Source organism: Xiphophorus couchianus, chromosome 22 (assembly GCF_001444195.1).
Source record: "Xiphophorus couchianus chromosome 22, X_couchianus-1.0, whole genome shotgun sequence".
Lineage (NCBI taxonomy): Eukaryota > Metazoa > Chordata > Actinopteri > Cyprinodontiformes > Poeciliidae > Xiphophorus > Xiphophorus couchianus.
The window spans coordinates 22,177,113-22,200,409 of record NC_040249.1 but is presented as its reverse complement, the minus strand read 5'-3'; the positions used below and the strand labels follow the sequence as shown (position 1 = coordinate 22,200,409).

Here is a 23,297-nt window from a genome sequence, read left to right as displayed (position 1 = left end):
TCCAAACAGTTAACTGGAATGGTTGTCCAGTAGATACCAACAGGAAGCCTGATTCTTTTTACAGAAACAGATGCCACTACAGAGGCATCTGAATTAATCTGTAAATGAAAATGAAATGCACATTTCAATGACAGTTCTGTTGTTCTGTGTTGTGACTCATCTGCCACAAAATGTTTTTCTCAGCAAAACGATTAAGAGAAACTCATAGAGAAAATGTTGAAATTCTCTTTTCTGCTTTCCAATAAGATATGTTTGGTTGGGAAAAATGGCAAGAAAAGCATCATATCTCCAAAGATTACAGCTGACAATAAATGAATAGGATGCAGGTTGTGAAGTGGAGTTTTTCCAACACACTGCATTGGAAGGCTTTTTGTACATATCAATATTCTGATACGTTAATGAATATTGCCCAAAACTCAAGATGTTATAATTAAAGATGATCAGGACCTGCACTGAAATGGCATTTAAAAAATAAAGAAATAATTACAGAAGTCAAAAAAATTCTGAAGTAAAAATATTTAAGCTGTTGCTCCTCTGGGAACATGTAGATATTTGTAATCATTCCAAGAAGACGGTCCAGATAATTAGCTGGATGGCAAACAGGCTACAGTGGTTTTGTGTTTACGCTGGCTGTTACAGCATTTTAAAAATATGCAAATGAATCCAATTCCCCAATGTGAAGCCCATCTCAGATGGGTCAGAGTTGTGCAAAGCATTACGTAGATCTTCTTTGTTACTCTGCGATATAAAACAATAAAGCAGTAAAGTAATTATTTGCCTCCACAGTTCAAGTAGTAACAAAGTTTTATGATTTTGTCGTTTTTATCTCCTGTGATTCATACTTTCTTTGACCAACATTGTGTCCGATAAAGAGTTTAGTATTCTGGAATCTAATCAGGAGTTTTGTTGTTTACTTGCTGTTGTTTATATTTATGTAAATATAAATACATTTAAATCTAGTTAATGTGAATGGCTGTGCTGCAGCTCACATGCATACAGAGCATGGAAAGACAGAGAGACAGTCTGTGTTTGAATGAGTGAAATGAATTAATATTCTGCACTTTTTGACAATTTGTTTTAAACTTTAGATTTGGGGTGAAATGTCAAGTCTTTTCAAATAACTTCCAAGTCTGATTCAAGTCCAAAGTCATAGGTGTAAAAGTCCAAGTCAAGTCAAAAATATAAAGTTATGATATTAATGACTTGAGTTTAAACTTGTGTTTTTTGAGTACTTTTATATTAAATATTCAAGGACAGTGTTATTTTATAGTGATAACATTTGTAGAAAAAAAAACAGAAAATAGAAAAAGAAAAAAATGTGTTTTGAAACATTCTTTTAAAATTATTTTCTAGTTTTAGGTTGTGCAAAGACATAAATCTACAGTCGTTGCTAAGCCAAAAGCTAATATGCTATAATTCATTGAAACAGTTTTTGGCATATTTGAATGAAAATGTTAAAAGATGTAGTAGTCGTTGGATTTCCAACCTTTTTTTTGTGACGCCTGGTTCAGGGAAAGCGAACAGCACATTCTCACCTGTCCTCATGATCTTGGTGTTTCTCACAGTGTGAACGGATATTAGCTGAAAAGTGGGCACTGGAGTTTGAGTTTCACCTCTTCGGACCGCAATCTAACGCCTCCTCAGTGAAGAAGAGAAGAACTGATAAATGTATCACAAATGCACTCTAATAAAACCCTGATTGGAGGCGTGTCCATGACAGGCACAGCATCACCTGGCTGCCCAGCAGGAAGCGGTGTGTCTAATAACGAGCCGAAGTGTCAGGCGAGGAACATGCAGGCGGGAGTGGAGCGAAAAGACGAGCGCAGACTCCTCTCCGCAGCAGCCAGCGAACACACTTAACTTGCAGCGTGTCTCTTTTTGCTCCATCACAAACCACATGAGGGGCAGATAATCACATTTTCTGTCAAACTGAATAGACGGCGGCAGCTTGGGGAAGGGAAAATAAAGCCATGGCGATGTAAATGTGTCTTGTTTGTTTCTTATTCTGCATGCATCAGCTGTCACTGCGTCTCAGGTTTCAGTGGAGAAATAAGTCTGTCGTCCCTGGAAGCTAACCGTGAATCAAACCCAGGCCCTTTGATTGGCAGCTCATTACGCGCCCCGTTACGAAGACGGCAACCTTGGAAACTGTGGGACGGAAAAAGAGGTGGAACCAGGTTGAATTCGGCATGCGAGCAACGCAGAGGTGCAGAGGTGGAATACATTTGCACTTTTTTAGTGAGTTATTGTGCTGACTTTTATGTTCTTTAACCTGAATTTACTTAACATGCGAGTAAGATTAATGTGCAGCGTCCCATAACAAAGTCTTTACTTTTGCTAATTGAACCATACAAATGATCACTCCCAGCTATTCGCTTTAACTCGTCTTTGTTCTCGAATGCAAACATTTGAAAGACCATTTCTCCTATTTTTCCTTTTAGAAAATTGGATTTACAACTCCTTCCAACTTTAGTAATTACTTTGACCGCTCCTTTGTTCAAAGAAAAAAGTATGTTAGAAAAATAAATTATAATTAGTTTTTTTCCACACTGCCTCCCTCCAAATCAGAGATATTAAGTCAAGGCTGAGGCAGCTCGCTCAGCGAAGAAACGCCCTGACCTGTGTTTTGCTTCAATTCAATCAAACATTTGCTGTTGTTCTACAACTATGAGATATTAGGAGCTACATCAAATACGACAATGCTCACAAAATATTCATTTTGGAGATGAAATGATTTATTTTAATAGTGTTTTTCCACGCCTGGCCTACAATTCAACATAGAACTTCGAAGGTTATTAAAAACTAAAATTGGGAATCCGTATTTGACATTACTGTTGATTTTCTCTAAACCACGCATAAAAAATATACACGGACACACACCTCCAGTCTTATTTGGTTAAATGTTTGTTCCTAAAACTTTTGTTGCCGCCAACAGGCTTCTGGCATCACAGCAGGTATCTGATCACTCTTTTTTGACAGGATTGTTTCAGTCTAGATTGATTAGTAAGCCTGGCGAGGTCCAGCTTTTAAACACAGCCATGAATTTTCAACAGAGTTGAATTTGAAGGCTTCACATCAGTCTGAAGAGTATTTTTAGCAAATTTATCCATTTCAAAACCAGTCTTGATGTGTTTTGTTTTACTTTCTTGCAGATAAATCACATTTTTATTAAGATCTTGCTATGATTCATGTTGGATATTTCTGGATAGAATTAGTAGAGTTCAAATTAAAATGGGTCATTCCATATTCTTAATGTTAGCATGCTTTATCAAATCCAAAACACTACTGTTAGCACCTCCAATCCATCCCAGTTGGGAGCCGTCTAAGTGTTGAGGTGATGAGATGTTGTGTACATTAGTAGCCCACACACATTGAACAATGCACCAGTACAAATGGCACCAATACAGTCCCACAGCATGATGCCGTCACCGCCACACTTTAAAGTTAGTACATGTTTCTAGATTTGACTTCTCAAAACACACTCCTAATCATTGTGGCCAAACAGCTCAATCTTTGTCATTGTTGGTAGCAGCAAATTTCATTTTGCTTAATATTGCTGAGCTGAACTGGAGAAAATGAACCAAGTTAAAGGAACTTGAGCAACCAGGTGGAATATGTGGTTAAGACGAACTTTGTAAGGGAAACTTGATTTTCAGTTTTTTATGATTTGTTTTTATGACTTTTTGTTCATTTAATTCAATTTGTTTTAATTTGCTTTTAGAGTGCGATTGCTAGTTTTTATTAGTTATTGTTAGTTAAATATATTGTTAGTTTTAGTTACATTTTTATTAATTGTAGTAGCTGTTTAATTCTTTCATGCTATTGTTAATTCAAATGTCAAAGTGTTGTATTGTGATTACATCAACAGGGTAATGACTACTAAACAGAAGATTAAATAAAATTAAAAGAATTACATTTATTTCTGAACAACCAACTGACTGGTGTTTTCTCCCAACTTTTGCTGCCACCATTTTGTGGACTAGCGTAAGAAATCATTCAAAACTTTAACTGAATGTGACATTTACGCTGAAGATGAGTGGATGTAAACCTCTGAACAAACTGGATTCAAACTGGGAATCAGTGCTAATGTAGCATAAAATCTACACTCTGCACAATCAGGGACACAGAATGAAGAGATGCTGTTTGAACATATGCAAAAACATATTTTTCAACCTTCCCCACTAGTGCACAACAGTATTTTCCCCATCTGAGAACTCCCTGTTCCCTGCAGAAGGCCCAGCAGCTGCCTCAGTGTCCAACTTATCTCTGATTTCCCGCAATTTGCTCAGAGGAAGGCCTTTCATTTGTCTCTTATCACTGTACCAAAGAAGAGGGACGGAGGTGGAAGGAGGAGGAAGGGGGAAGCAGGAGGTCAGAGCTCCCACTGTACAAGGCCACAGCCCAGCTTTCCCATGCCAACGTCTGATCATCAGTTCCGCTGGGGAGCGGCGCTTAGGGAGAGAGAATCACACCTCAGCTGTGGAGAGAGGGATAGAGACAGACCAAACAGAGGAAATGTAAAAAAAAGAGCTTGACAGCTCTCACATCTCCTCTCTACCATTCCGTCACAGCATGGCGTCCCTTTAAGCCTAGAAACTCAGATACAGAACCAGAGCTCGCAATTTTCTTTCCTATTTTTTCCATCAACTTTCCTCGTGTATTTGTGTCTGCCTTTACCACACACCTGTATTCGTATTTAGACATCGTTAGTTTGCCCACTGCAGGCTGACATCAGCTTTTCTTCTGTGTGTGTGTGTGTGTGTGTGTGTGTGTGTGTGTGTGTGTGTGTGTGTGTGTAGAGCGTGTGTCAGAATGTCAGAAGACTTGAAAACAGACTTGAACTGAGCAGAGTTCAGAGAAGACATCAAACTGGATTAAAGGTGTTCAGTGACAACACGTTAGATAAAACGTGAAATTTCTTTGACACTGTAAAGAATGACAAGGCCTAACTTTGACTTCCTGTCACTACAATCTCTGTCACAGCCAGCGTTGCTCAGACACAACAGTCTGTGCTGAAAAAAGGGGCAGATTTGAAAGTGATCAACTTTGTAAATGTAGGCTCTGTTTTAAAGTGAACAATGGCAATTGTAGCCTGTCAGATGTGCGATAATCCACCAAATTAAAGCTGCTGGAAAGCTCTTTGTTTACCTGGCAAAATAAATTAATAAAAATCTGGCAAAAAAAACGACAGCTGCCTAACGAGCACAGACTGGTGGAAATCACAAAACCCCAAATACAAGAAATTATAAATTACAGCAACGACCCAATTTGTTGCAAAGCTTGTTACTCAGCACGCTCCCACGACTCATTTTCTCTCTCAGGCCTCTTGGTAGGTCAGCTTGATCCTGTGTGTGTTTTCATGCTCACAGTTTATGCAACTACTTTGAAGTCACTCAGAACAGATTTTAGCATAGATTTTTCTCTCAAAACCCACAAACAGCACAAAAATGTAATTTTATGGCAAAGACCCAGCATGGATGTGTGAATAATATAAAATAAAGAACCATTCATCCAGATTAAAGCAAAATGGAGTTAATGTATGGACCTGTTGGTATCTCACTCTGAGCTGTTCAATCTCTCATTACCACTTCCTTTCTTCACATTTCAACCACAAACTCAATGTTTTTTTTTTTAAAGTAGTGCATAATTATGACACAAAAATTTAATTTAAAATTGAAGTAAGGTTTTTTGTGTTTTTTTTTTCTTGTAGCTGCAACATTTCTATCTGTCTTGGATGATGGCATGAATTCTACCTCCCAGTGTCATCGTGCTTTGGATATTGTGTTTCGTGGAGCCCTGAGATTCATCACAAACCTAAAATCTCTCACTCATCACTGTCTGCTGGTTGGTCGGTCAGCAGACTATAACCATAACTCACAATTAGTGTGAACCTGGAATGTGCTGGCCATGTCTGTGTGGGGAAAACTGAAATAAAACAGGAATTAGGAATTTGACTCAGAGAGGACCTCATAGTGCACATGCATCAAACTCAAGGCCCGGGGGCCAAATCTGGCCCACCATAGCTTTTTTTTGAGGCCCTTTAGACTCCCAGTTACATCAATAAGTCGCCAGTTTTTCACAAATTCAGAAAAAAAATCTTTTATTTTTTTATTTACTGCAAAGTTTTTCTCAAAATTGGCCAAAACATAAAATTTAAGTGACTGCTGCCTCAGCCTTACTTGATCTCACGTTAGAGTCCGATATGGTGATAAACAAAAAGTGACATTTATAATCATACATTAGCACAAATATTGTTAAAATTCCTCACAAGTATTTCTAAATTAGCACCATAAAATCTGTGATTTTGATTGAAACAAACACAAAACCCCGGATGGACTGATCAGTGTGGAAAGATGTTCAATATTGACTTATTGAATCCTGAAAAGGAAACAGTTATTCATTGATATTTTAACATTTTAATGGGTTTTATCATTACATGCTGGCACAACTGACCCTTTAAGATTTTTGACATGGCCCAAAATGGAATTGAGTTTGACGTAGTGAATGGAAGAAAGCAGCTTAAAGTGAAAATAGAGAGCAAATGTTGGAGGTGCTATTAAAATATGGAAATTCATTATGAAATAAAATGAAGGAAGAATATCATAAAGTCCCAAGAGTGAAATAGGAAAACTGGGGAGATGAGGAATTGTCCCTTATTGTTTATGAAAACTGGCCTTCTGACTCCAGTTTTCCACTTACACATCTGAAAAACAGCTTCAATATGTTTGTGTGATTCTAATAGTTACTCTGAGCCTGGAGCACCGAGAAAAACAAGAATAAATAATATTCTGAGATCTTCACAGATGCTTTCCATCCAGGCTATCTGAACTTATGCTTTTTTTAAAAAACACACAAAAAAAACATAAAAAACTGTGTTTTTTTATCCATCCAGAGATAATTCACATCTCTGGATGTGCAAACCTGATGAAAAAACTCATACTTAACAGACTTGCAATTATAATTGCAGTAAAGTGTGGTTCTACCTGCAGAAAACAGAAAATCTCACTGAAATATGTTTGGTCTAGCTTCTAGTGCAAATATCTTAGTAAACTTGAAATAAGACAAAAGCAACTTACAAATAACATTTCAGCAAGAAATACAAACTTGTTTTAAGTCAATAATTTCTTAATACTGTTGAGAAATTGCTAGTTCCACAGATTATTTCACTTATAACATGGGAAAAAATGTCTTGTTATAAGTCAAATAATCTGCCAATGAAACTTTTTCATAAATATTAAGGAATTATTTATGGTAAACAAGCTTGTGTTTCTTGCTGAAAAGTTACTTGCAAGTTTGTTTTGAAAATTTTAAGTGTTTGTGTTTTTGCAGTGAACTCACAGGTGGTTGACTGCAAATGCATGCCACACTTTTCAGATATTTGTCAATGAAAGATTTAAAAATCCATATATTTTTTCATTTCACAGTTATGCATTTCCTTGTGTTGATCTGTCAAATAAAAGTTTACGTAAATAAATTTAAAGTGGGTGAGCGAAATGTGACAAAATGAGTCCAAAGAGTGTGAGAACTTTGCAGGATTCTGTATTTTTCCTCCCAACCTCTTTAATCTGAATTCCTCGGCTTCCTTTCCTCTCTGGTTTCAGTTACATCTGTTGAATCCAAATCTGGCTCCAGGATTTGTTGTCCTGACACAGAACCTCTACTCTCAGCCTCCATCACTGAAGCCTCCAACCACAAATCTCCACAGAAGATTCCATTAAAATCTGCCAGTTCTCTTGTCCTACAACATCCTCAATCTTCTTCAGTAAATCTTTCAGGCTGTCCCCACCAGAGAGCAGCTATTCAGCAGTTGCATGAGCACAGTGGTGATGCATCGGGACTCTGGAGGGTCAATCGGATTTAGATGATGGTGTGTCAGCTCTCTACCAGGCTCAGTAATGTCTACTTATGTCACTTTTACAGTCCCAACAACATCACAGCCAAAGAGAGACACTGTCATCATTCATTCAGCCGGCGGAACCAAAACTTACAAAGTGGAACAGCTGACGCATTACTCAAATCTCTGTTAACACGAATCAATCTCCTCACTGCGTTAAGGACGCCTGTTCCTCACTTCATGTCTTTGTGCGGCATTTAATCCATCCATTTATATTTTATTTCGCATCGTAAAGTCTCGGCTTATGTCTTTATCCACGGTGACTTACAATGTGTGAGCAGGTTGGGTTTTAGTGCGCTCTGTGTTCAGCTTCAGGGGATGAAATTCTCACAGAAGCTTATTTACAAATGAGGCGCAGGAGTCCAGATGATCCAGATTACCATTCCAGGAAAGAAAAAAAAGGAAAATAAAAACCTGTGAAACTGTTTTCTTAAAGTGAAACAGAAGCACTCTGGGTTATCTCTCATCTCTCTACGTTGGCACCTCTGGTAAAAAGGTAGAAAGACTTCAGAGAAATTCATCTTCTGTTGGAGAAGTGAATTTAATTCAAACTAAAATAATTTACAAAAATCAAATTGAGTACATTCAGTGGGGATAAAATCCCTTCATGAGAATTAGCTGTTAATCAACAAAGTCACCAATTACATCCTTTTAACATTTTAAGAAACTTTGATCAATCAAACAGCAGGAAGCCTTTTCCTGTAACATTTCAACCATGGAGTTGATATTTTAGACCCCAAAAGCTTCCCATAAGATTTTAGATCAGAGAACAAAGATGACAATTTAAGGAAGTTGATTTTGTGTCTGTTAAACCATTTCTGTGTTGATTTGACCTTCTGGGTCATTTTCCTGATGGAAGACTCAATAACAACTCTTTTCTAGTTTTTTTGGCAGAAGTGCCAATGTTTTTTATTTTTATTTAAAATGTCCTGGTATTAGAGTTCATTACATTCCTGCTTCTCACTGCTGTTTTGAGTTAGTTAATCACACACCTGCTTCACATCCCACAATCAACCTTCCATATATTTGGGTTTCCTCGTGTTTTCAGCTGTTTGTCGGATCCTTCTGTTGTCCAGTTTGCTTTGTAGTCTGTTATTTTCCCCAATAAGTCAGGAGTTTTTTTTATTATTATAAAACATTTCTTACATCATCTCCACCTACCTGCATCCAACCTGCATTTCTATCTTTCAAAAGCCCAAACTAAAACTACGTCCTGCTGAAAAACATACACATTACCTGAACAATGTACTTGAATGAAGAGTGGTTAAGAGAAATTTCGTCACCCAGACCGGTGGTCAGTATATAAGCAAAGGGCCTTTGTGACAAAAAGTGAGACGCTACTAGTTACCAACTTAAGAAGATATACATTATACAGTAGCATTTATAATACTATAAAGTGGACACCTGCCCACATACGGATTTAACAATTCACTGACATTTCTGAGGAACATAGCTGCAAACGTCTTGCAGACAATTAATCTTTAATTAATGCAGTTGGAAAGCTGACTAAGTACAACACTACTGGAATATTGGCTGTCATTTGCAAAGTAGTAAATCCAAGAGTGTCGTTCTTGGATGTGCAACTAAGAGAGGAGATATGGAAAACTGTAAACGCTAGCTTCAGTGGTACCGCTAAAACAGTTTCCACTAAGTCGTTTACAGTTTTTCTTATTCTCTTTGGTGCATTTATCTAATCATTTTTCAACATTTGCAAAAAAAATAAGTGCATTTCTCAATTCTTACAAACAGCCGAAACCATGGGTTACTTCATTAATTGGAATATAATTTAGTTGAAATAACTTTTGTTTTGTGCCACCAAGTGTCTTCAGACGGCTTTTGTTGTGAAATGACGCTATATAATTAAATTGTATCGAATTGCTTGAGGGTTAAAGATTTTTTTCCACAATAATTTCCTACAATAAAACAATTTAAACTGAAACTATTTATTATTTCTCCAAGCAGACTGCAGACCAATACAAACAGTATTGTGAACAAAGCGCAGCAGAGGCATAAATGTCAAAAGATTCATTGCAGCTGCTGGTTGATTGAATGCCATTTAATGGCTGCTGTCAGAAGTAGTAAGAAGATTTGCTTTGTAATTGAAGGACACTAAAACCAGGAAGATAGAGAACATAACACCAGTTTTAAAGTCCCTCCACTGGCTCCGTGTAGCTCAAAGAATAGACTTTAAAATACTGTTGTTAGTTTACAAATCACTGAACGGCTTAGCACCACAATACATTAAAGATCTGCTGTTGTTGTATCAACCTTCCAGACCTCTCAGGTCTTCCGGTTCTGGTTCTGCTCTGCATCCCCAGAACCAGAACCAAATGAGGAGAAGCAGCTTTCAGCATCTATGCACCACAAATTTGGAACAAACTTCCAGAAAACTGTAAAACAGCTGAAACACTGACTTCTTTTAAATCTCAACTAAAAACCCACCTGTTTAGAATTGTATTTGAAATGTAATACTTGACTTAATGCTGTGTTTTGATTGTTGATTCTATGTTGCATTGTGTTTCTGTGTTTGTAATGATGTAAAGCACTTTGAAATGCCTTGCTGCTGAAATGTGCTATACAAATAAAATTTGATTGATTGATTGATTGGCACAGTTATTTCCACAATCTTAAATTAAAACTGAAGCAACAGAAACACAGAACAAAGGGATGCATGCTGTGCTTGTTTCCAAATTAGTGGCTTACAAAGCTAAAATGTCTTTTGCGAGAACCAAATATTAATTCTTGAGCAACAGACGCAGAGGAAAGGAAATTAATAAAAGTAATTGGTTGACATTTATAAAAAATGTTCTAAGAGAAAAATGTCTGTTTTTTCTGCATTCCAGTCAAAATGTTTCCAAAGTGGTTGCAGATTTATATTAATGAACTATAAAACTAAAACAAAAAGTAGATATTTTATTTTTGGTGAAGAGTAGATTAAGAAACTTATGTCGTCTTTAAAAGAGGGTAATATGTGCTATTATGGAGTCGGGTCTCAAGTTTTTCCAAAATCCCTTTTTTAAATATCTTTTTGAGACGAAAAAAATTGCAATTTTTGAGTATTATTAAATAAAAAAATAAGCAATATAATATTCTTTGTGGCATTTTGTTTTGATTTGAATTTATTTATTTATTTATTTCCGTCGTCCCTCTTTGCTCTTTTCTTGGTGGCACCATAAAAATAAAATGATAAAGGTTTGTGGAAAGATTAATGCGACAGCAAACCACCAGCAAAAAGGACGGCTGACTCTTCCCATTGCCTCAGTCGTTCCCAAACCCCGGGTCGTGGACCAATTGGTACCGGGCCGCACAAGAAATAATTAAATAGTTCCGCTTTATGTATTATCTGAGTCTCGAGGATTTTTTATTTTGAAAATCCTTTAACCGGATTCTCTTGGTTACGTCTTGCGCGCCAACATTGAGCCCACAAGCAGCAAAATGAGTAAGAAACAGATCAGATGTCTTTAGAAGATTCTTTGGGAAGGGGAAAAGGCCGAGAAGAGACTTCGCCACATAGAGACCAAGCAGCCTGTGCATAAGCAACACTTCGGGTGTTATTATTTCTCATCACTCCCAGATGGGTCCATTGTGATAAAAAGGTTGGGGACCACTGCACTACCTGACAAAAGTTATGCATCCATGCAAATTTAACCTGAAGCTCCATTTTTATTCTGACATTATTTAAGTGTCTGTCCCCGCTCTGAACCACCATTTCCATTGGGTGAAAACCCGTCAACACATTCAGCCAATGAAAGCCTCAGATCTGTTCGGAGGAACAATGAAGCGCCCTCTCATCCTTCCTGCACAGAGTTTAGTTTAGCACGGAGGGACAGGCGGGCTCCCGGGGAGGCCGGGCCCTCATCTGCATTGCTAAGCAGCCGGAGCGGGAGACAGAGGGAGGAGAGGGGGAGAAAGCATAGAAGGCCTACCCCACTGGGAGAGACCTGGGCCCTTTGAAGTGCTAATTTGCCTGGACTCCAGGGAGGGCCGCCAAATTGAAATGTCTTTCGACAACAACAGACAGTCGCGGTTGTTGTCTGATTGAGACACCTTGAGGGAAAGAGAAAGGCAGAAAGACCCTGAGAGTGGGACTCACAAGGACGAAGAAGGGGAGTCAGTTCGTTGATTGATTTTGTGTCATTTTACTGAAATCACTGCTGCTTGTTAGAAGGTGACACCATCAGTGGAACACCACTGCTAATCAAAGCTTTTCATTCATGATATGAATGATAAGCATAATGTAACACCATGCAATGTAATGAATCCTGCCCACTGCACAAGTAAAAATAAATTCAAAGAAAATGCGACAGAAATATTGAAGTAGTCTTCTGTCATGGCTGTTTTAAAGGCGACCTGTTATGCTTCCTTAGTTCTATGGGTGATACAAAACATGTTCATTACATTTTTTGCTCAAAATCATTCTGAGATAAAGAGACTTTTGTCTGATCAGTCCTGCCAGAATGAGTTGTTTTAGGATATCTTGTTATTTTAAGTAGAAATAAGCTGCAGCTGGGCCACATCCTCCAACTCAATGTTTACAAGCTCACATGAAAATAGCTCAAAACAGATGTGCAATTATACAGCCGTACATCATTGAAAAGCAGAAGAAGAGCCTCCTGCACAGCTAACCAGACTGCAGCGAGTGGTTTCTGGATGGTAAGTCAACAACAAACAGGGGCGCGGTATAGGGGGGGAAAGTTATGATAATTCTAAGGGCCCCTGACCAACAGGGGGCACTCAACAATTTCTTTATTTATTTTTTGTTAATAGAAAAAACAAAACATAATTGGGGCCCTGTCAATTACAAAATTAATCATATTGTATTTTCGAAGATTGTTTTAGCAGTAAAAATGAAATGTTACCCCTCCCAGACCAAAAAACACACATCCATATTTGCCCTGAACCTCCTGGATCTGCATGAAATGGTTCGTTCCTGCTTGGAGCCTTGACCATGTTCAGCAGCAGTCAGTAGAAGACAAGAACGACTGAGGCTGTTACTATGCCGCCAAGAAAAATAATAAATACAGGCTTAGAAAAAATAGAGAGAGGGAGAGAGAGAAAAAGGCAAGAGAGTTAATTTATTACCCAGTTTTTCTCCAAGAGAGCTGGGTGGACTATGTGAGATTATCAACCATTTAGCATAGTTAGCTTAGCTACAGACTGTTTGCCTCCATTTGACTAGCATTTAATGAATTAAGGGAAAAATGACCAAGATATTCATATATTTAATGTGTCCCTGTACCTTTTATCACTTAACAATAGATGAGTGAGTCAGCAGCAGCTCTAACCCACATCCCTCCTGACCTGCCCTCTCCTAAGTGAAATTAAAGCTGCACTATGTAACTTTTTATAAATATATATATATATATATATATATTTTCACATATTTGTTAAACTGTCACTATGTTGTGACAGTATAGTATGAGAGATAATCTGTGAAAAATCTATTTCCTCTGCTTTCTCAAAGTGCTAAAAACAACCAGTCAGTGGCAGGAGAGTTTTAGTGCTGTCAATCACCATCTCATGTGGCTGCTCATCCTTCCTCCCCCTCGCTCTGTGCTATGCTGCAGCTAGCATAGCCTGTTGTAAATGTTATGCTAACTGGTAGTTAGCATAGCTACCAGTGATGGCAGATAAACGATTTTTCTGTAATGATATGTTGTTTTTCCACCATTAGCACATTTAGCAGTGAATGAATGATGTTGATTGACAGCACTAAGACCCTCCTCCTGGTTCTGATTGGTTGTTTTGGCCAGACTGTTGCATTACTTTAGCAGCTCAAGGAGCAGGAGGAGGAGATTGATTGTTTTCACAGATTATCTGTCTCATAACAAACTGTCACGACATGGTGACAGCTTTAACAAACATGGAGAAAACATATTTTTTTATTAAAGTTATATACTGCAGCTTGAATAAAATGCAACATCATAGCATTTTTTGAGAAGTCTGGACTGGAATGTAACATGGACATTCCACTGTTGTGGACTGTTGGATGTAAAATTCATGAGCAGTAAATATTGTGGTATTTATCAGTATTCGACCAAAGAAAGCAAGGCCGTTGCAAGCCTTTAAAATTGTGACGCTTTTCATGGGTCAGATAAACTCAAGAAATTGTAACAGCAACTGCGTGGGGGTAATTAAATTTTTTGTCAGGGGGCACGAGATTCCTGACGGTGCCTCTGACAACAAAACACTTGTCTTCTCCAGCAGCCATTGTACTGCATGCAGCGGTGAAACTAGCTGACCAAAAGTGCTGGAGCTCCACTTGGGTTGCTAGGTGACAGGCAGTGGCTGCTGATTTTGACGTTACATTCCAGAGGTTTTTGAAACGAGTCATTTTCCAGACACTAAAAAACATGAACTTAGTGCTGCAAACCAGCTCGGTGTTTTTAAATGCTTTGACTGTCTGTAGAAACGGTAGAGACTCAAATGGAAACACAAAAATGTGCAAAATGTTACATTTTCACGTTTAACTTCTTCCTCTCTTTCTTGCATTGCTCTTCCCAAAACCAGATAAATCTTGATGAAAAACCAGCATCTTTGAGGACTTTTAACCAATGAGCAGCTACACTCATCACAGTTCTGTTTGGCAGCAGGTGGCATCATGGTGTCCAGTTCTGCACAGAGCCTAGTGGCTTCTCCTCCCACCGCCTCCACCCTCCTCTCATGGCCTTATTCTGTCAGTCCCTCTGCCTGACGCAGATTGGCCCCCTACTACAGTGGGCTCAGGGACACAAACCCCCTCTGCCACCGTCGTCTCCATCTGTTTGACTGCGTCTCTAGCATCACAACAAGGGAAAGGGATGGAGGTGATGTTAAAATTCACCTAGTGTTTATAGAAGCAAGTGAATAGAGAGAAATGCTGCAGATGAAGGCCTGCGGCCATGAAACGAAATGTTCATGACTGAGGAATGCTAGAAAAAAGCAGCTTAAGCTTTAGAAGGCATTCTGTATCTGCATGCCCTTGGACCAGAATAGTTTACATTGTTATTGAAGACTGAATCTGCCATTGTTACACTGTAGTCAGTCCAGTTTTTCTCCAAATCAACAATCGCTTTGGAATTTAGATATCTGTTTCTGTGGTTTATGCTTTAAAGCTGAAAGAGAGTGAAGATCATTTTGATTTTTGTAGTCATTTAAATAGCGAGAGGCTAACATTTGCATCAAGTCTCTGCTGTTCATAAAGGTTACGTTTTTTTTTTTCTGTCAATTAAAGAAGTTTTTTGAAATCTTGTGAAAACTGAAGGTTTTGCTTTCCAATAAATGTGAAATTTAAAAGGGGAAAATGTCTGTGTGCCACCAACTCTGGTTTAAAATATGATTGAGAACTGCAATGTCTTTATTTGCAGTTTTCCTAAATCTAAAAAAGGGAGAAAAGATAAACAGTAGATATGAATGTTACACAGATTTCCCCTTCCAATAATACAAATATATGTTTTGGTACATTTTTCTATTTTAATAAATGAAAGATGACAAACATTTCTCCACTGTGTCCATGATGCCTAATGTTTATAAAGTTTACAGTTCCTTGCAAAAATATTCACACCCCTTGAACTTTTCCACATTTTGTGATCTCACAATTGCATTTCTCATCACTGATTGATGCTCTTCTGGCTCATGTTTAAGTTTAGGTGGACACTTCAGTTTTCCTGTGATCAAATGTAGAGTAATGTAACCCAGAATATTGTGTAAAAACCCAGCCCTGTTTAAAACTTAAAGAATCTAAATGCGCACCACATCTTTTAGCTTTTGATAAAAAGAAATTTCCCTCCAATTTACAAATATGCACTTGTTTGTGTTGAGAATAATGAGACAATAGCCTCCAATAAGCTCGCAAGCATTTACAACACCTCTGATCATACTGTGATTGTGCACAGTTCATCGAAATGCAGCTCATTTCAATTTGAATTTGAAAAGTTTGTGATTCAGGCAGAAGTGATTGTTCCATTTTCCAAGAAAAACCTCTGAGGTTTCTAACAGCTGAGTCACTTCAGTAAAATCAAAACTCCTTTAACACTAATGAAACGGCACCGTGCTTGTGACATTTGTTTTCAAGTGAGCAGACTAAGAAATATGAATCACAGTCACAGCCACAGCGGTCTTGGTCAGTAAAAGGAAGAACAAATCTATCGATGACCGAGTATTTTGCTTTCGAAGATGTTAAAGACAACAAAAAGTTTTTCCAAATCAAAGTTAGTTTATTAATATAGCACCAATTCACAACATTTTATCTCAAGAAACTTTCCAGAAAAGTTTTGTTTTACTTCACTTTAAAACTGCATCATGTAGTTTTCATAAAAGAAAGTTTTTTATATATAGCTATCTACTAAATTTATTATGTTGTTACAGTTTAATATAAGTCATATAATCTGTGAAAAGTTTTTTTTTGTAAAAGTTACATACTGCAGCCTTAAAACTTAAAAAGAGAAATAAAAATAGGTAGTCTTTAAAAGTTCCAATAGAAGGTGTTTATCAAAAATCATAAGTTGTCTTCTTTCATTTGCGGCTCTAAACAAGTTTTATTTATCTGGACTGAGGGCAAAAATGACTTTTAGGCTCCTAACGCTTGAAGAGCTTTGGTCTAATGAAATTTTGTATAGAGGAATAGTCAAAAATCTCTTTTTAAAATCCAACTTTGTGAAATTTTCATGCTGTACAAGGGGTTTGTGATTTTTTTCCCATATTTATTAATATGGGGGATGTTTTTTCCTCACTGAATAAATGTATTCACGTTGCATACTTAATTTTTCTTAATTCTTCAGCTTGGGATCACAATGCAATAGGAGGAGGAATTTATTTTAAGGGGTCTTCCTCATGTTTACCAGCGGTGCCACATAGTGCGTACGGCACTGTAACTACCTGCAAACAAAAGCTGAATTGTTCATTCTTTGTTAGTTTTTTATCTTTCATGTCTACCCTAAGGGTTGTCATTGTTCAGTATAAATAAAGAAATTGCTTCTCTGCTCTTGCAGGCAGCTGCAAATTTCATGGTAAACAGCCTCTTTGAAGGCGTTTTTAAGCAACATCTTACTGTAACAATCCCAGTAAACAGAAACAAAGTACTTATTCTTAACAGGAGAAATTAAGTTGGTGTGTAATGCATTTTTATTTATCCTACAAGTAATTTGTTTCCATTCCCACAAGCAATGGGCATGTTTGACTCAAGCAGTGTTTGCAGATAACACCTAACCCCTCCTTGCGGTTAATGAACATGACAGATCTTCCAAATTGCCAATTGAAGCCTTAAGAGGATCTACAGTTTGCTTCCTGTGTTGCAATTCGGTGTGTTGTGTTCCCTTGTCCTGTCAGACTGCATTCCCCTAAATGAAATGTGCTGAGTGAACTCTCTGGCTCCGTGGCAGGTGTGTTCAAATGAACAAGCAACGATTGTTGCTTCTCCTTTTTTGTTATTATTATTTCCGTGTTCAGCGAGACATTTCTGCTTAACTCTGCAAATTTGCCGCCGCTCAAACGAAACACTCTGCAGCAAAACAAGAGTGGATTTTAAGAGCTGCGTGTTGAAGAGGCTCCAATTAAAAGCTGGGCCCTCCTGAGACCATCTGGAAAGGAGTCGATTGTTGGCTGTTGAGGGGAGGACTGCTGCAGAGACTGAAATAACACTTGTTACTTTTTTAGATGTTTATTTTGCAGAAGGGAACTGAGGTATAATCCTTCACCTCCTATTTGAAACATATTTATCCAAAGCAGCAGGGAATGCATACTAGCTGCACGCCAAACAAATATGCACCTACAACCCCTGGCAAAAAGTATGGACTCACCAGTCTTGGATGAGCACTCATTCAGACATTTCATGCTGTAAAACAAACTCAGATCAAAAACATGATACAATATTAAGGTCGTTCCAAAGTGCAACTTGTTGGCCTTCAGGAACACTCAAAGAAATGAAGAGAAACTATTGTGGGAGTCAGTGAATGATACTGTAATTGACCAAACACAGGGGAATAAATATGGAATCACTCAATTCTGAGGAAAAAAGTATGGAATCATGAAAAACGCATAAACAAAAGACCATTCAACATACATCACTAGTATTTAGTTGCACCACCTTTGGCTTTTATAACAGCTTTCAGTCTGTGAGGCATGGACTTGATGAGTGACAAACAGTATTCTGCATCAATTTGGTGCCAACTCTCTTTGATAGCAGTTGCCAGATCAGCTTTGCTGGTTGGACCCTTCTTGTGGACCATTTTCTTCAATCTCCACCACAGGTTTTCAATTGGGTTGAGATCTGGACTATTTGCAGGCCATGACATCGACTGAATGTGTCTTTCTTCAAGGAATGCCTTCACTGTTTTTGCCCGATGGCACGATGCATTGTCATCTTGGAAAATTATTTCATCATCACCAAACATCTGTTCAATTGAAGGGATGAGAAAACTGTCCAAAATGTCAATGTAAACTTGTGCATTGATAGAAGAATTAACCACAGTCATCTCCCCAGTGCCTTTGCCTGACATGCAGCCCCATATCATCAAGGACTGTGGAAATTTGGTTGTTTTCTTCAGGCAGGCCTCTTCATAAATCTCACTGGAACGGCACCAAACAAAAGTTCCAGCATCATCACCTTGTCCAATGCAGATTCTTGACTCATCACTGAAGACAACTTTCATCCAGTCATCCACAGTCCATGATTGCCTCTCCTTAGCCCATTGGAGTCTCGTTCTTTTATGTTTAGGTGTCAATGCTGGTTTTCGTTTAGCTTTCCTGTTTTGAAATCCCATCTCCTTTAGGCGATTTCTTACGGTTCGGTCACATACATTGACTCCAACTTCCTCCCATTTATGCTTCATCTGTTTAGTTGTACTTTTTCGGTTTTCAAGACAAATGGCCTTAAGTTGTTTGTCTTGACGCTTTGATGTCTTTCTTGGTCTACCAGTACGCTTGGCTTTGACAACCATTCCATGCTGTTTGTATTTGGTCCATATCTTGGATACAGCTGACTGTGAACAGCCCACATCTTTAGCAACCATGCGTGAAGGGTTACCTTCCTCAAGAAGTTTCACAATCCTCTCTTTTGTTTCAAGGGACATTTCTCTTGTTGGAGCCATGGTTCTCACCACTCCACTTCGTCCAGCAGCCCTCCAAGGTGTCATGACTGCAGGTGTTTTGAACTGCACACTAACGGGCACATCTAATCTGGGGCAGGTGTCCATTTAGGGAAAGGAAATAGACTGGGTGTGTCCTTTTTTTTCTACCTCCAATTTGAGTGATTCCACACTTTTTTCCTCAGACCTGAGTGATTCCATATTTATTTCCCTGTGCTTGGTCAATTAAAGTATCATTCACTGACTCCCACAATAGTTTCTCTTCATTTCTTTGAGTGTTCCTGAAGGCCAACAAGTTGCACTTTGGAACGACCTTAATATTGTATCATGTTTTTGATCTGAGTTTGTTTTACAGCATGAAATGTCTGAATGAGTGCTCATCCAAGACTGGTGAGTCCATACTTTTTGCCAGGGGTTGTACTCATCAGACCATGACCAAATATAGTTTTGTGTTTGAATGGACACAGCATTATACAGACCATGTTTGACCTTGGTCAGCTGCCACGTTTGAGACTACTGCCTCCATGGGGTGGCCTATAGACGTTGTGTTTAAGCTTTGTATTCTAAACATGAGCGATGCCGAGTTGAAATGCAAAATGCTCGGTAATCCCAAAGCTACACGCCAGTTGTAAACATGCAGCCACTGCAATAATAGAATCGTTTAGATCAAAACGATATAAAATGGTGTTAAAATGGCCTTGATAAAGTTCAGAACATAACTTGAAAACTGACATTCACAAATGCTCCCCATTCAAATCCAACTGAAAGAAGAATGGACACAAACTTTAATCTGTAGATGTGTAACACTGGCAGAGACACACACACACACACACCCACACACACACACACACACCCACACATAAGACTTTCACCTGGAGCAGGCAGGCATCTTTTTACTATTTTTTTTTATTATTTCCTTTATTTAACCAAGTAAAATCCCATTGAGATCAAAATCTCATCTTCAAGAGGGACCTGTGCAGAAATACGCAGCAGATTCTGTTCAACATTTTGGCTTAGATGTGGATGAAATGTGAACAAAATGACTAGTTTTGCAAAGCACTATACATATGTATTGTATTTTTAATTTTTTTTTATGTAGCCTATTTCTACAATCCCTCTCAGACATTTAAATTTGGATGAGGACACTCTATATGCTTAATCTAAAGAACAGATTCATCAAAATTTTGCACTTTTTTATTGAGTCTATTTTAGTTGAGTTTTAGTTAACTTGCATAATGAATGGTTAACTTCTCCCCCTTTTTAATGGTGCTACTTAAAACGCAGAATAAACATAGTAGTGCACTAGAATCACATTAGGAACTTTTCAGCTCTGAGCTGAATCTTTGTGAATCGGCTCTGTAGATTGTGGTGTGACATGACCTCAGCTCAAGTTGAAGATAGATTATTCCTGACCAAATCTTGTGATATACGATGCCCTGCTATTAGTGCTGCCATGGAGGAAAAGAGCAGAGTTCCATCTTCAGATGGCTGCACTGGCCTTGACATGCCAAAACACTCCCGCTGCACCCCACGCAGCATGAGAGACTGTGCGTGCCTGTGTCAGTGTCTCACTTCTGAGAGTCCTTGTCTGGAGACCTTGAGGGCTAAAAGGCATGTGTGAGTGGAGGAACGAAAGGGAGAGAAGGGGAAAAAAAAGCTGAACAGATAAGAAACTTTTCCAATGCAGGAACAAGTTGTCCTCAATGTTTCTCTTCTCGGTTGCCTCTGACGTCCGCAGCTTGTGTGTCAGATAGGAGATAATAACTGTAACAGCTTCATTGTTAAACTGGGAGAATAATGAGACGTTTTCTGAGGAATTTGAGCTGAAGGTAAAAGTGTAACAAGGCGAATGTTTGCTGTTCTCCAGGTGTGCTCCCATGGCTGGAGGCAGAGGAGAGGAGGACTGCTGAGTGAGCACAGACGACAGCTATTCTGTCTCTGCTAAACATCTTCAAGGTCTTTGTGAGGCATAAATGGACAACAGGAGGTGCCTTCCCAGTGGAGACTCGTCTGGCTGCTCAGGGGGTAAGTTCTCTGCACACCTCCCACTAATCATTTTAATGAAAATTACATATTGAAAACTTGGAAAACTTTTGCAGCAAAGCTTTATTTCAAAGCTGGATTACGAATTTTAGAAACATTCTGTAGAGATGTCAACCAGAGGGGGGACTTTTAATCGTTTTGCTCTGTTAACTCATTCGTTTTTCTCTATGCCAGTTTGCAGGTTTCAGCATGTTGCAGCAGGGCTTGTTCCACTCGCTGTTCCTTTTTCCTATGCATATACTTCTTTGAGACATAACTTTAAAGAGGCATAAGGCATGGGAAAATGGGGCTGCAGAGGTATTCCACCCAACCGAGCTCAACCAGCAGCATTCACTTCTGCAGCCACTTTCATGTAAGCCTTCCAGCCTGACGTGAAACTGGAGTAAAAACTGAAAACATTTAAACATTAACAGAAAACAAAGTGCATGTCTGCAATTTGTTGACTCCAATAACTGCTTTTCATTTATAGAAACAACCATTTATTATGGCTCAGTTTGCTTTTGCTCACTTATGAACGTGGAGTTGATTGTTCTGCATAATCATTCATCTTGTCTTCTGCTTGTCTCTGACATTGTTGCTTTATTATTGTATTAAATAAAGAACCTGTTTCTCTGAAAATCCCCACTGATATTTTTGTTATTTTATATTTCAGTGTTTATTTTTCAGTATTATTGAAGTGGGGGGTGCTTCACAAGGTAATATTTTGGGCAATTTCTTCAGTATTGCTGCTTTAAACCAATAAAAAACAGCAGTTTTAATCACACTATAGAGTATTTTCATCTTCATTGTTATTTTAAATAAAAATGTAAGTATTTAGATCCCAGCAGAGGCTTAATGAACAGTAAAATAGTATGGAAAATGCTCTGCTGATGTTGAAATGACAGCAATAATTGACAGTAATTTCTTTTTAAATAAATCAATAAATTTGTTAAAAGTAATTTAGAAAATACACGAGTGTTCAAAATGATGTAAAAGGAAACAAACACCTCACAAAACATTAACTAACTAAATAAGTATAGAAAATAAATAACACATCCAAAAATTAAGGGAGGATTATAAAGAAAACAGAGTTGTGTAATTTTAGTATACTTAGTTGAAACATGAGCAAGATATATATATATATATATATATATATATATATATATATATATATATATATATATATATATACTAAAAAGAAAATTACACAAGTTTCAAAATAGATGCAAGCTCGTGTATTTTGTTACTATGAGCTATACATGTAATATATTTTGAATGTCCACTGTCTCATCTCCAGTCAAAAAAAAAAAGTCAGAAGGTGGCTCTGGATTCGTGCTGGTACTGGTGGACACGTAATCAGATGTAATCGGATTACTTACATGATCAGGAGCAGCTTTTTGCTTTTCCAAAGCTGAGAAAACAGGGACAGAAGTTTGGCAGAGTGACTCCATCTGTCACTTCTTTAGCTCAGGTCAGAAAATGACTTTAAAGAGAGGCAATATACACCTCTGGCAGACTGGAGGGCACCATCCTTCTGTGGCTTCCGGGGAAGTGCGAAGTCTTCAGCGGTCACACAATAGAAACTCAATATATCTCAATGATCTCACTGATATTTTCGCCTTTGATCTCACATTCAAGATGTAAATTTGCACGCAGTGGAAGGAGAGCAGAGCTACCAGCTGGAGATATTCGCCTGCAGCATTTGGAGGCTTTCAGGTCTGTCAAAGTGGTGACTGTTTGCCAGTTCAGATTTTATTAGGGCGTTGTCATTTCATCCCGAGTTATGTTCATTTCATACATGTGAAAACAAACGTTTGTGCCCATGTTATTAACCAGAGAGTTATTAACTTCTGGTTGCGGGAGAAAGACGCGGTTCTCCGGGAGCTGTCCGCTCAGCAGGGTGCTGAAACGGGAACAAAGATAATCACGACGAGCTTCCGTTTCAGTTTCATCATCTGAATGTGGAAACGCGTTTAAAAATGCAAGATACAGACGCCAGAGAACTGAAGAACCGGGTTAGTAGCAAGAAACTTAAACTCCCAAACCCAAACTTTGTGAGATAAAAATGTTTAAGAAAGAAAAGTTAACTTCTCCTTAGTTAACCAGCCTTAGTGCTTCCTACTGGTTTTTCTGCAGAGTTGAGTCTGGTGCTCATACTGTCCCCTCATCTCTCTCTCAGCCAGGCCAAACAGAGGCGCAGCCGTTGTTGTCTGGAACAGAGAAAGCAGAGCTAATTAATTTACTAGAAATCAATCCGCACACAAAAGCTCTGATTGAACCTGTCGCTAGAGACAACGTTTATCAGTTAACTGACTATC

At 38.3% G+C, this 23,297-nt stretch overlaps 1 long non-coding RNA gene across 1 annotated transcript; it reads left to right on the top strand.

Annotated features, from left to right (window-relative positions):
• Positions 1 to 20,673: 20,673 nt before the first annotated feature.
• On the top strand, positions 20,674 to 21,621 carry LOC114137654 (uncharacterized). The gene is made up of 2 exons (XR_003594052.1): positions 20,674 to 20,982; positions 21,175 to 21,621. It is a non-coding gene; the product is annotated as an uncharacterized LOC114137654 (long non-coding RNA).
• Positions 21,622 to 23,297: the final 1,676 nt, after the last annotated feature.